This window comes from Trachymyrmex septentrionalis, unplaced genomic scaffold (assembly GCF_001594115.1).
Source record: "Trachymyrmex septentrionalis isolate Tsep2-gDNA-1 unplaced genomic scaffold, Tsep1.0 scaffold146, whole genome shotgun sequence".
In the NCBI taxonomy this organism is placed as follows: Eukaryota; Metazoa; Arthropoda; class Insecta; order Hymenoptera; family Formicidae; genus Trachymyrmex; species Trachymyrmex septentrionalis.
In genome coordinates this window covers 385,889-399,022 of record NW_017304609.1, presented here as the reverse complement: position 1 = coordinate 399,022, position 13,134 = coordinate 385,889, and the positions used below count along the sequence as shown (strand labels likewise).

The window sequence follows — 13,134 nt, the reverse complement described above, 5'->3', positions numbered from 1 at the left end:
AACTCTATATATATATATATATATATATATATATATATATATATATATACATATATATATATATAGCCAATATATATATACTATACTAAAATATATATATATATATATACGTTTTATGATTACTATTACAAAAAGTGTGCGGGCTCCCTTAACAGTTTAGCATAATATATAGAAATTTGGTCTCGATGGTGTTAAAATAAGCGCAACGATATCGTATAGCGCAAAACTGGCTGTGTTTCTTTAAGGCCCATCTACATCTAGCGTATTGTCTATCTACATATAGCGTAAGCTCCTTACGATGATCGTAACACTAAGGTAATAACTATCGTAAGCTTGTCACAAGACTTGGCTGGTTTCCTTTTAGGAGACACAAATCGATCGGAGACACAGTTTAACACACTTGAACACATTTTGCCACATTTAAATGAAACGCGATATATGCAGTATGTATGCAAACTTTTAATATCTAATCTTTTAAAAGATTTTAGTTAAAGATAGTCAAAGAACAGAACAAAATGATAGAAACTGGTTTGCGTATGCATTCTAATATTGTCAAATTTGTCAAAATCACACTTAACGCATTCTGACTCTCCTCCCTAGCAGAAGCGAAGTGTATCGATTGAGTTTGAACAAAATTGTAAATGGAAAGTGACGTGTGTTGATTTGTGTCAAATATATCGACTGTGTCTCTTAAAAGGACAGCCTTATGCCTAAATTCTAAGCAGAATCGTAAGGCTTGTAACATATTCTTGTAAGACTTGTAAGAATTTTAAATATTTATATTTTTATACAGACAGCTCCTTACTGACCATAAAATTTACAAATAATCGTAGATTTTACGAATAATTGTATGTCTTACAATACATACGCATAAAATTAGGATACTAGTCATAAGTTTTTACAAGTTTTACCAGAAAGCGTTATACGAGGTCTGTTCAAAAAGTATCGCGAATTTTGTGTTTTTTCAAAAATTATTTATTTATTCATGAATATCTATTTTGTCCCCTTCAAAGTAATCCCCATCAGATATTATACACTTGTGCCAACGTTTTTTCCAATCCTCGAAGCACTTCAAAAAATTATTTTTTGTGATCTTGTTCAGCTCCTCCTTCGATGCCGTCTTTATCTCCTCAATCGTAGCGTAGCGTCGTCCTTTCATGGGCCTCTTCAGTTTCGGGAACAAGAAAAAGTCACAGGGGGCCAGATCTGGGGAATACGGTGGCTGCGGCATCATTAGTGTGTTGTTTTTGGTCAAAAATTCGCGCACAAGCAACGATGTGTGAGCAGGGGCGTTATCATGGTGCAAAAGCCAATTTTTGTTCTTCCACAAATCCGGACGTTTCTGGCGGATTGCTTCGCGCAAATTGCGCATAACTTGCAGGTAATATTCCTTATTGACCGTTCCGATTGGCCAATACTATTTTCTTCACTTCATCAATGTTTTCGTCTGTTGTTGACGTGCTCGGGCGTCCGGCACGCTCTTCGTCGTTCACATCTTCTCGGCCCTCTGAGAACATTTTGTATCACCGATAAACGTTGCTTCGGTCCAAGATAGCTTCACCATATGCCACAGTCAACATTCGGAATGCGTCCGCGCACTTAATTTTGTTTTTCACATAAAATTTGATACAGATTCTTTGATCCATTTTTTGGAATAGGCAAAAATCGAAGACGAGCCAAAACACGTGCAAGCAAAGCAGCTGTCAAAAATTAACTGAACATTCAAAATGGCCGAACTTGTCGGCATAAGTGAGAGACATGAGTACCAACATAACGCCACAAAAAAATCGAAAATCGAATATACGTAACCCGCGGAAATTCAAAATTCGCGATACTTTTTGAACAGACCTCGTAAGTCTTATGATTCTGTTAGAATTAGACCCATTAAACTCTTATGATTACGTTGCTTGTCTGGCGATATGATAATGAGAATGAAATTGCTTGATAGACCGAATCCATCACCTTCGGTAATGTTTTTTTCATTATTCTTCATAAAAAAACGATACCGATTATAACGTTATTTGGCCTTAATATTCTGTTTCGCTATTAGCTGCGTTACGATCTTATGTAACAGACAATGGGCGAATTCAAGACGGCAAAGTGGCTAGGCATGCTTATTGAGCGATTGAATATGATTGGTTGGATCTATAAGTAATAACCAATTATGTTCATTGCTCGGCGAGCAGGCTAGCCGCTTTGTCAACCTGAACGCGCTCAATGTTTACGCTTCTTTTCGTATGACCGTTTACGGTCGCAGCGTTACGATAGATATGTAGATAGGCCCATGATGTAATACAAGATGTACCATTGCGCATAAGGGCGATAGCAATGTTAGAAACAACCAATCAAATTTTGGCCCCTATGCACTTTCCTGCGTATAATAGCGTTGGCATATTGGAATAGCCAATCAAATTTTGGCCTCAAATTCACTTTCCTGCTACGCATCCTCGGGAATGATACACTTTGTCTTTTTACATCATGGATGGGCCTTTAAGCCGACGAGTTGCGGGAGACTGAGGTTATCGGATATCAATAATGTATGAACCAATCAAGTTCTACGAGTATGTATGCTTAATCGATAGTTTATACTCGGATTGTATAAAAAAAATTTGATTTTTTTTTCTACATATCCTATAAGTAAAAATTGCGACGTAAAGTAATATAATCAGTATTATATTTCTCATTTGAGAAAAAGAGATATTGCTTAAAATTTTTTTTTCTTCTGAGGCTAATTATCAAAACCAATCAATTAAAATGACATAAATATGACTGAATCTGTCAAATGAAAACATGTATACTTACTGATTGAAAGGTTGCAACAGATTTTTTTCTATGATTTCTGGAATGCAGCCTACTCACCGAGCGTGGTTGGTTTTTACTTGCGGATCCATAAGTGAGAACCAACTCGATGAGCAGACTGCATTAAAAAAAAATGTTGCAGCCTTTTAGTTGGTGAGTGTACACGCACCGGCAAGAATGGTGTCCCCTGGCGTTCGGCGCTGCACACTCGTACCAAAGCGCATACGTACGTGTTACTGAAAATTTATAAATGCATGCAAAGTTATTACAATGAGTCTCAAAATTACACGTAATGTTGTAATTATGCATAAAAATTTTTTACAATATTAAAAATTGTTATGCTTAATTACAACATTTTGTGTATAATAAAAATATTATTATGAATATTGGCAAGCGAGAGACACCGGGGTATCTCACTCGTACTAGTAACAAATGTGTGACAACGAAAGAACCGCGAGCCGCCATCAGGTTCAATTACGTTTTCTTTCTCAATCATGCGCTTTGCGCTAAGAACAGAATATCGGAGCGCCCCCTCCCCCCCCCCACTATTTTCTCCCTTCGCGCTCTTCGTCTCCTCCGCGTTTCTAGTAACACGTACATGTGCACTTTGGTACGAGTATGCAGCGCCGCGCGCCGAACGCCAGGGGACACCATTCCTGCCGATAAGTATAGAGCAGGACTCGGCACGATTTGCACTTCTCGGCTAATTTTTAGCATGGCTCTGCCTTCCGCTACTCTTCTCACCTCATCAGCCCGCACGCAGTCCAAACGCTCGACGCTTATGACTCCTGCATACAGAATGCGGCATCGCTTGCCGCGCGACGGAAGTTGACGTGCCAATCAACGTGCCAATCTCGCTTGCTCGGAAGTAATAGATATATAATTTCCACCGCGCAACAAAAGTTGAACTCAATCCAACTTTTGCCGCGCGGCGGAAGTAATATTACATCATTTCTAGATATTTTGCATGGTGAGGCCGACTTAAGAACATATAATTATTGGTTAGTGCGACAACTTCCGCCGCGCGGCAAACGTTGCCGCGTTCTGTGTGCAGGAGTCATTAGAAGTGTATAATGCTCGTAGACGTAAGGTGTATCTGCTTTGGGTGCTCACATTGTAAATTTCATTTTATCTTTTTTTTTTTGTTTATTATATAACTAAGATAGAATAAAGTAACGCGCATAAGATTGAGCGCTTACGCGCGTTGCTTCATTCTATCTTATAGTTATATAATAATCGAAAAAAAAGATAAAATGATGTTTACAACGTGAGCGCCCAAATCAGATGGGCCTCATGTCTACATTATATGGTCCTAAACGTCGAGCGGCATGGGATTTGGACTGTGCGCGAGATTATAAGGTGAGAAGCGTAGTAAAAGGCGGAGTCGAATAAAAAATCGGCCGAGAAGCGCAAATCGTGCCAAATTCTGGTATAGAGCAATATGGATAAAACAAGGAAAACTACAGATATTACTACGTGTATGCATTAATATTTTAATATAAACTCCAGTTCATCATGAAAATTAAGACTAATGACAGATTGCATTTCTTAGATACCATCATCATAATTGACAACAATTTAATTATTTTTGACAGATTTCAGAAACCGACTTGTTCAGGAAGATTTCTTAATTTTTATTCTCACCATCTATTATGTTATAAAAGGGGCGTTATCATATCGTAGATAGACAGAGTCGTATTGTTGTCTTATCCTAGTTTCCAAAAAAAAAGTTTTATTAATATTATTAACACATTTTTAGAAAATGGCTATCCACTTTAGTTTATTTTTTCCACCATTAATAATAAATTGAATTATTATATCCATAATAATAATAGTACACAAGTTTCTCATACACTTAATAAGAATATAGCTAAAAAGCAGGTTTTTTTTACCATAAGTCCATCTCAGAAAACTTTATTACGGTTACCTTTAAAATAAACTCTAAACTGGCTTTTTCCATTGCGAATACCTTAAAAAATCACATTAAAAGAAGCAAAGATGAACATGACTTCTTCTCTCTAAAAAAGTAGTCTATAAAATATCTTATGTAGATTGTTGATGTACAGTTATGTTGGTCAAACAAAGAAAAAGTTGAAAACTAGACTACAAGAATACATCTGATATAAAGAAAAAGACGGGATTGACATCAGTCATTACGAATCATCGGGTTAATTGTAACCATGAATTCAATTGGGACAAAGTAAGAATTCTCGATAAAGAATTCTCCTATAATAAACGCTTGATATTGGAGGTGGTTCATATAAAGAAACAAAGATAGGATCTAAATAGACAGAATGACACTGAATCATTGAATCATATCTTGAATCTATGAATATCATATATGAATCTTATCTTCCTATTATTCAATTCCTCTTTCTCCTTCCTAGATTTCTGTTCTTTTTCCCATTTCTCAAATTACCCTTTCCCTATTAATTCTTATTCCCTCCTTTGTATTTCTAACTTTCTGTTATTTCTCATTATCGAGTTGGATGTTAAGGAAGCTCCATCGAAATTTGCTTCTTTTACATATTTTTGTACATTTAGACTGATCTATTTCAAATTTTAAATACTTATACTAACCGTAAGATTTTATATTCTGACGATCTTATTTTTATTTCTAAATATTGGAATTAACTTTAAGATTATTTTTAAGGTATTTTTAAGGTATTTATTCTATGACATTCTCTATTTTACTCTTACTTTTTATTTTATTCTTATATATATTTTATTTACATTAATTAATATCATTTATTTTATACCTTTATATTGTTATATTAACAGACTGAGTTTTTGTTGTCTTTTATCGACACTGACTTCATGTAATTTTATCAAACTTTTGTAACTGCGACATGTTAAAAGCAAGTAATCTCCGTTTCCATTATACTTACAATATTATTGACTATGCTAAAAATTATGCTTCTTGGATATGACACTAGATACTATTTACGTATTGTATAATACCAATGCGATAACCACAGGATGCAATTATATCATTATTTTTTATATTAAACTGAAATCTGTATCTCTTCTTATTAACTTTTAGTTTTAAGCCGTTGATATTTCAAATTTTATACAAATATTTTATTGAAAGATATTACATATTTAACATTGAGAATGAACTCCCGATCGGAGTCGAAACGCCATTTGTTTTAATTTGTTGTATTTTGTTTAGCGTCTATTAATATATTTTGCTTAGTATTTATATTTTATTTTTATTCTCATGGTTCGTAGCCCTTCTTAATATATTTCTAATTAATTTATTATTTGAACTATTCACATTATGTATTTTTATTCTCATGGTTCGTAGCCCTTCTTAATACAAAATATTTCTAATTAATTAATTATTTGAACTATTCACATTATGTATTTTAAAATCCGTAATATTTGTATGCTGTAGTATTTTTTATGACATATAAATTTAAATTGGCTGCAAAATGTAGTGTCGGTACTCTACACAAGCATTGTCGTCCTACATAATATAGCCACCAAGAAACTCTATAGTAAAAGAAAAAAAAGTTTATTGATTTTCTAACTGGTTGCTTCTTCTCTTTAGTAAATAGTTGATTGATTACTTTACAGAGAAATATTTTGAATATTAAATGGTGAAACATCAAATGTGAATACTGTCGTCTAACACATCTTATTACTCATCACTGAATCATCTGTATTGTACTGAAGATGGCTAAAAAGTTAGCCGAAATATGTATACTAATTTTTAATTAAATATGAGAAATACAATTTAATGATATTGAAATTTATCGCGCACATAGTACAGCGCTAATTCCCAAAGCCTAACTTATAATTATATATATTGATTTTCTTTCGTGATTTTCTTTTTCAAAAATCTGGATTTGTATCGCGGAAGACTTGTATCGTAGTTTTGTGATATTATGCCATGCAATTACACGGCGATATTTTGTAAAGGATTATTGCAAATAAGTCATTCCAATTATTTACATATCTATAAGGCACGGCACTCGAAGCGAGCACACGCAGATTAACTTCGCGACAGTGTATCTGGTGCATAAAGCTTTCATGAGATTCGACATTTTTCTATTCTCGCGATGTGGGTCAGTGTCAGCGGCGGGTGGTTCATTTACTTACGGCACGTTACAAAAGGTCGCCCTTGTACGGCATATCGTGTACCAATGACAGGATAGCTTATCAGGAAAATTAGTATTGCGGCATTATAATGTATGATTTTTAAGGAAAAATATATATTATTTGCAAGAATAAAAATCGCAATGTTTTTAATTTAACTCATACTTTTACTATATTCCCTTTATATATAGAAATCTAGTTATTATATATAGAAGTCTAATAATTAGATTGCATATATGTATTATTTGCAATTCGAAATTTAATAAATTCAAGAATAAAAAATGAACATATATGTTTCATGAAACTGTTGTATAAGTAAGTAATGAATCTCTTCTCTATCAAATATTAAATTAGACTTTTTTTCTGTGTTGAAATAATTTTTTTAATTATTTTAACTCACGTTTATAAAATTTCTATTAATTTGATATTATGTAATATTTATCAAATTGAAAATTTTTATACTTTTTGAGAAAATTGTAAAATTTATGTCAGAATATGAAGAAAACGATTTCTATATTTAATAAAGATATTTTATATTTCTGCTCTGTTTCATCGTGTGCATAACCAAGCGACTCAAAATTATTTAAAATATTATGTAGGAACAACGATTAGCAAATAGTTAATTTATTACCGTATTCAATTTTTAACAAGAAAATATGTGTATGTACAACATATATACATGTGACACAATATTAGTACGTGGAGAACGGAAAGGCAACTAAACAATCATATCAATTTACTATTATGAATAATATGAACGACATTATGATGTAACGCGCACATGCAAGTTTTAAATAAAGATTCGTAAGCTCATATCACAGTTAATATCGTTTGTTTACAAGTTATCTATTTTTCTTAATTGTATTTATTGTATACTTTTTTCATTTTCTGATATAAATTTTATGAAAATTTTCTCAAAACGTATAAAAATTTTCAATTTGATGAATATATAATAACAAATTATAACAGAATAATTTATAAATATAAGTAGAAATAATTTTCAAAAATATCTCAGACAATGTTCCAATACAAAGACAAAAAAATTCTCGTTTAAAATTTGGCAAAGAAGAAATGCGTCATTCACTTCTGTTTACAATATTTCATAACTATTGCATTAGTGATAAAATAATCTTGGTAATTGTATACACTTATGCAATAATACTTATGAGATATATTTACGAACGCAAGGATAATTAAATATATGACTCAAACACGTTGACTTTAACCACGTGTATATTTTTTGTTATAATAATGCATGTCACCCAATCTCAAATTTATACAATAATCATAATAAATAAATTTTTACTGCATTCTTGTGAATGAATCGCTAGCTAAGAAATTATTATGACAAACTTACATTTGATTACTTTCACCATTATACATTTAGAAATTAAACTTAGTAATTACATTACAAAAATTAAAAGCATTTTAAATATTGTATCCATTATGCTTAAACGGAAAAATTAGTTGACGTGTCATCAACATTTTTACTTGATAAATATTATATAATTTCAGATATGAACAAAACTTAAAATAATAATAAGAAAACCTTGCAATTTGCAACATGGAATTATTAAAGCATTTTCCAAACCTTCAAAATAAAATATTACAGTATTTATCATACATTTTTGCAACGGTTACTCGAAAAATATATCATTATCTTAATTATACTCTATTACAGCATTGTGTTACTCAATGAATAGTCATGTTATTAATGCATCTATAACTATTTTATTATTAAGAAACATTTTAGTGTCATATTTTATCTACTATTATATATAGTTTATATATAGTATTATATATAGTTGAATCTAACATCTTTTTTACTCATAATGTCACAAGTAAATTATATAATGTAATAGATATAAATCTACAATATATTATAAATATAAGAAATTTTATATTTCAACACTCTAAAACATGTCAGTATGAATTGAACATTACGCAGTACCTATATAATTTTCATTATATTGATATTAACACTAATGTGATGTGGATTTAATACCATAGATTTTAAGTCTATACCATGATGTTGATATAAATATCAGGGATTATAAATCCACATCATATTAATCGTTATTTTCACTACGTTAGTGTTAATACTAACACTAACATAGTGAAAAGTTTACTCCGCTCTATCCCAATGCAAGAGTTTTATTATTACTTATCAAACATCCTGTATATCTGGAGACGCGTTAACATCTTCTATTAAGTATATTTTTTTCTTCTCTTATGAAAAAGACGCTACAATGTATTCTTTACAAAAAGGAAAAAACATATGTAAAAAAATACTATTCTTTCTAAATAAACTAATGTTATTAAAAAATGCATGTATTGAAGAATGTAGATTTTTACAATTCATGAGATAACAATCGTGTCCACACTTGATGAGTGCACTTGATGTGTAAACATGAATATATGTACGTATTTTTCTCGATTTGTGTCTTTCAAATCGTCGACTTCTTCTTTGCAAAATTAAAAAAAAATTTTGTTTCCTTGTCTTGATGCCAATAAGTATAACTTTAACTTTATAATATTTATTTCAATTATTAATTATCTATAGATCTATATATCAATTAATCAATCTATTTACCTATCTCTATTTAGTCTAATTATACAGTACGACAAAAATCGATTTTTTTTCCTCCCATGAAAAAAATCAAAGAGATTCTGAAAGTAGATATAAAAAACGTTAATGGCTTGAGCTGGTAAAACGCCGAGATATTTTTTATATCTACTTTCAGAATCTCTTTGATTTTTTCATGGGAAGGAATGTGTGTTATACTGTGTTATGTATAAATGTATTTAACTTCAATTTATTTGATTATTTAATAAAAGCAATTTAAAAAATTCAATCTTTTTTGTATGTTTTCCTATATGATAAAATTTCCAAAAGTATAATATTGTAGAAATACACTGCTGACCATTAAAACAATGGCTACTGCAACAATTAAAAAACCAGGTTATATTGAATAAAAATTTGCAGGATGGATAGATCATAGTAGAATATAAAAAAAAATCATTTCTAATAAAATTATCAAATTTTACTATACTTCTAAATGTCATGTACCCTATGTATCACGTAAATTTTATTGGTTAAAAAAAAATTTTTGAATTTGACGATATTTGAATTTTATTATAATGTTGCTTTTATCACGTTGTAAACTTTTTCAGAAAATTATTTGTTACTTACAAAAATTTGTTACTTACAAAGACTATATAAAATTGTCAGAAGATCGTGAAATAGTTTCGTGAAAATCGATCACTGGTTGCGTTCAACTGAAAAACTCACCTTTAGTTGATCCACCGAGATGAAGGCTGCTTACTCACACTGTGCTGAAGTGTTCTAGGACGTTACTACTGCGATCTAGGTTTGTAGTGGCTAACTCGCGATACTTATGTAGGGAAGCTTTTCAGCGCAAGCGTCACCTCCCGCTAGCTGGTTTCCACCTCTCCGTGATATGCATGATTATCCCCCACGGTCGCGTGTCCATCATAAATCGTTATATGTCCGGAAATTTTTCTCGCGATGCTTGCAAATCATGCAAATTGGACACGCAGGAATCGGGGGACTAAAGATCCTTACAATCAAAACTCCACGAAGTGAGATATCCTCTTAAGGTGGTTCTTTGTTAAAGTACTGAAAATTTGGAATGCCTCACCAAGGCCTACCTAAAATTACAAATATCTGCATAATTTGGATAAAATATTAAAACTACGTGTATGTTAATGAAATAGACAAATATATATAATGAGGCTCAAAAGAATCTATCAGTGAAAAATATAAAAAAGCCCATCAGAGGCTACATCAGCTATTCAAATGCATAAAAATTCTTTATTTTTTGTGTGAATAAAATATACGTTTCAACCCTTCAATTCGGATCCTTATCAATATAAAATATATATCAAAATTACATAATTAATGCAAATTCCAAGTTGATGATTCCCGACACATTAATTCGTTCTTCTTTATCCAAATGCCAAATTAGCTATGTAATGAATAATCCAATGATTATCAAAATTATTACATTATATAATAATAATATAAAACTTACATAAAGTAAAATCGAAGTCATATGCATTGCGTCACTGCGTAGAATCACATCGCTCATCAAATTGTCAGATTTGCTGTATATTCATTCAAAAGAAACACGAAACAAAAATTAGTGAATTATTAAAATCATTTATCTGAATTTTCTATTATATCCACTCACATGTAAGCGTTTTCTCGCGACTTCACGTAAAGGACTTGTGGTGTCGACAGTTAGAGATACAATGAGAGTCAAAATAATAAAGTCAAGTAGTTATTGAAATAAAAATAAGAACAAAAGAGGGTAACATCAACGTCACAATTCAGTAAACAAATTCATGTATAGAAGAATACGTATCATTCTGTAAATTCAAATTCTGTTGCTTTATATGGATCGTCTCCGAAATCAATCTTTTATTAAGTACTTTTTCTTAGTCTAATATCTTGCCATTTTCCTAATCAAAATCATGCTGATGACTGATTCTGTGTTATGTTATTACGGAATGCTGTGTTCCAATTTATGTGATTTTTATGTTCATTTATGTGTGTCTTCAAACATCTACTATACCTGTTTGGCCCACATATAATGTTTCACAATCTCGACAATCAATCTTATATACAACGTCTGTATGAGATAGCTTGAGACGAACATCTATATGACCCCTGATAAACCCCCTAAGATTATTAATCTCTTTATATGCCATGTGTTTTAAAAAGTCTTTTTTAAAAAAATTTTTGATCTTTTCCGAAAAGTGATATAAAAGGGATTGTGAAAAACTTATCGTATTAGTTTTGTCTTCATTATTATCCGTTGACTTATCCGTAGGTGTGTTATCCAAGTTATTATTATTTATTATTTATAAATTTTTTTGACAACCTATTTTTGATTTCAGAAAATATGAGTTTCAGTGGATATCCATTGTTTAAAAGAATTTTTATTATTAATTCGAAATTCTCTTGATGGTAAATAGGATGAGCAAAGATAGACTCTATCAATTAAACCAATGATTGTTCCCACTTTTTGGCACAAAGGATGTCTAGAAAAATAATTAAGATAACGACCAGAAAAAGTAGGTTTAGTGAACCAATTTTGAACAAGAGAATTTCCTTTTTTAATTAAACTGACATCATGAAAATCGAACCTGTCCCCATCTATTTCAGTTATAAATTTTAATCTGGAATGGAATGAATTGAAGGTGTTCACTAATGTATCAATGTGTGACGCATCATATGCTAACGCAACATCATCAATATACCTCACATAAAAGAATGGTATAATTGGAAGTCTCTGTAATGCTTTCACTTCAAGATCTTGCATGACACAATATCTAACACGATGGGTGATAATGGTGAATTCATCGAAACACCAAAAGTCTGTTTATCAAATTTATCGTTGAAATTAAAAATTGTTGAGTTAGGAACTAATTCAAATATTTTCAAAAATTCATTTTTGCGAATGTTCGTTTTTCTTTCAACGAGATGCTATCTCCTCTCTATGTCTTCAAAAACCAAGTCAATAGGTACATTTGTAAATAACGAAACCACGTCAAGGTTCTTAATGAAATAGTATAGAACATATGATAGTAAATCAAGAATTGCATCTTCATCGAACAAAAAGCAAAATGAGATTATGTTTATTTTTCGAGATTAAATTTATATCCAAGTTTATACCTTAGTAAATATCTTTCCAGAATGGTTCTTTTTCCTCCTTATGAAAACAGATTTGTAATGTTTTGAAGATCAGAATTAAAACCGTATAATTTTTGTCTATAATTAACGATCTATTTAACTGTAAAAATTTTCAGTACTGAAATTTTGTGAAGTTGTAAATTTAAGCTGTTGCGAATTTAAAGATCTATCGATTTTAAATAGATCTTTTTTGGGATTTGTGATATTACGAAAAAATATGTTAAAATAATATGTTTATAAATTAAAAATATGTGAGTTAAGATCTTGGGAAACTAACAAAGGAAATTATTTGGATGTAATACGTATTTTTGTTTATTTTTTATTGCAGTAATTTCCTGTCTTCATATTTTTTAATTTTTCAATTTATTTTAGAAAATTTTTTAATGTAAATAAATTTAGTGTACAAATTTTTTAAATTCTTATTTTTATATAATAAGGATTAATGTTATCGTAAAAAAAGAAATTATTGTTGAAAATATAATAATTTCAAAAAATCTAAATACACAATTTTAAAA

The 13,134-nt window shown here is 30.7% G+C and overlaps 1 protein-coding gene across 1 annotated transcript in view; it reads right to left on the bottom strand.

The window, feature by feature from the left end:
• LOC108745691 overlaps positions 1–10,281 on the bottom strand; it is a 60,623-nt gene extending 50,342 nt beyond the window's left edge. Inside the window, exon 1 of the transcript XR_001939113.1 lies at positions 10,193–10,281. The gene's annotated coding sequence lies outside the window, so the exon portion shown is untranslated. The remainder of the gene's footprint in view (positions 1–10,192) is intronic.
• Positions 10,282–13,134: the final 2,853 nt, after the last annotated feature.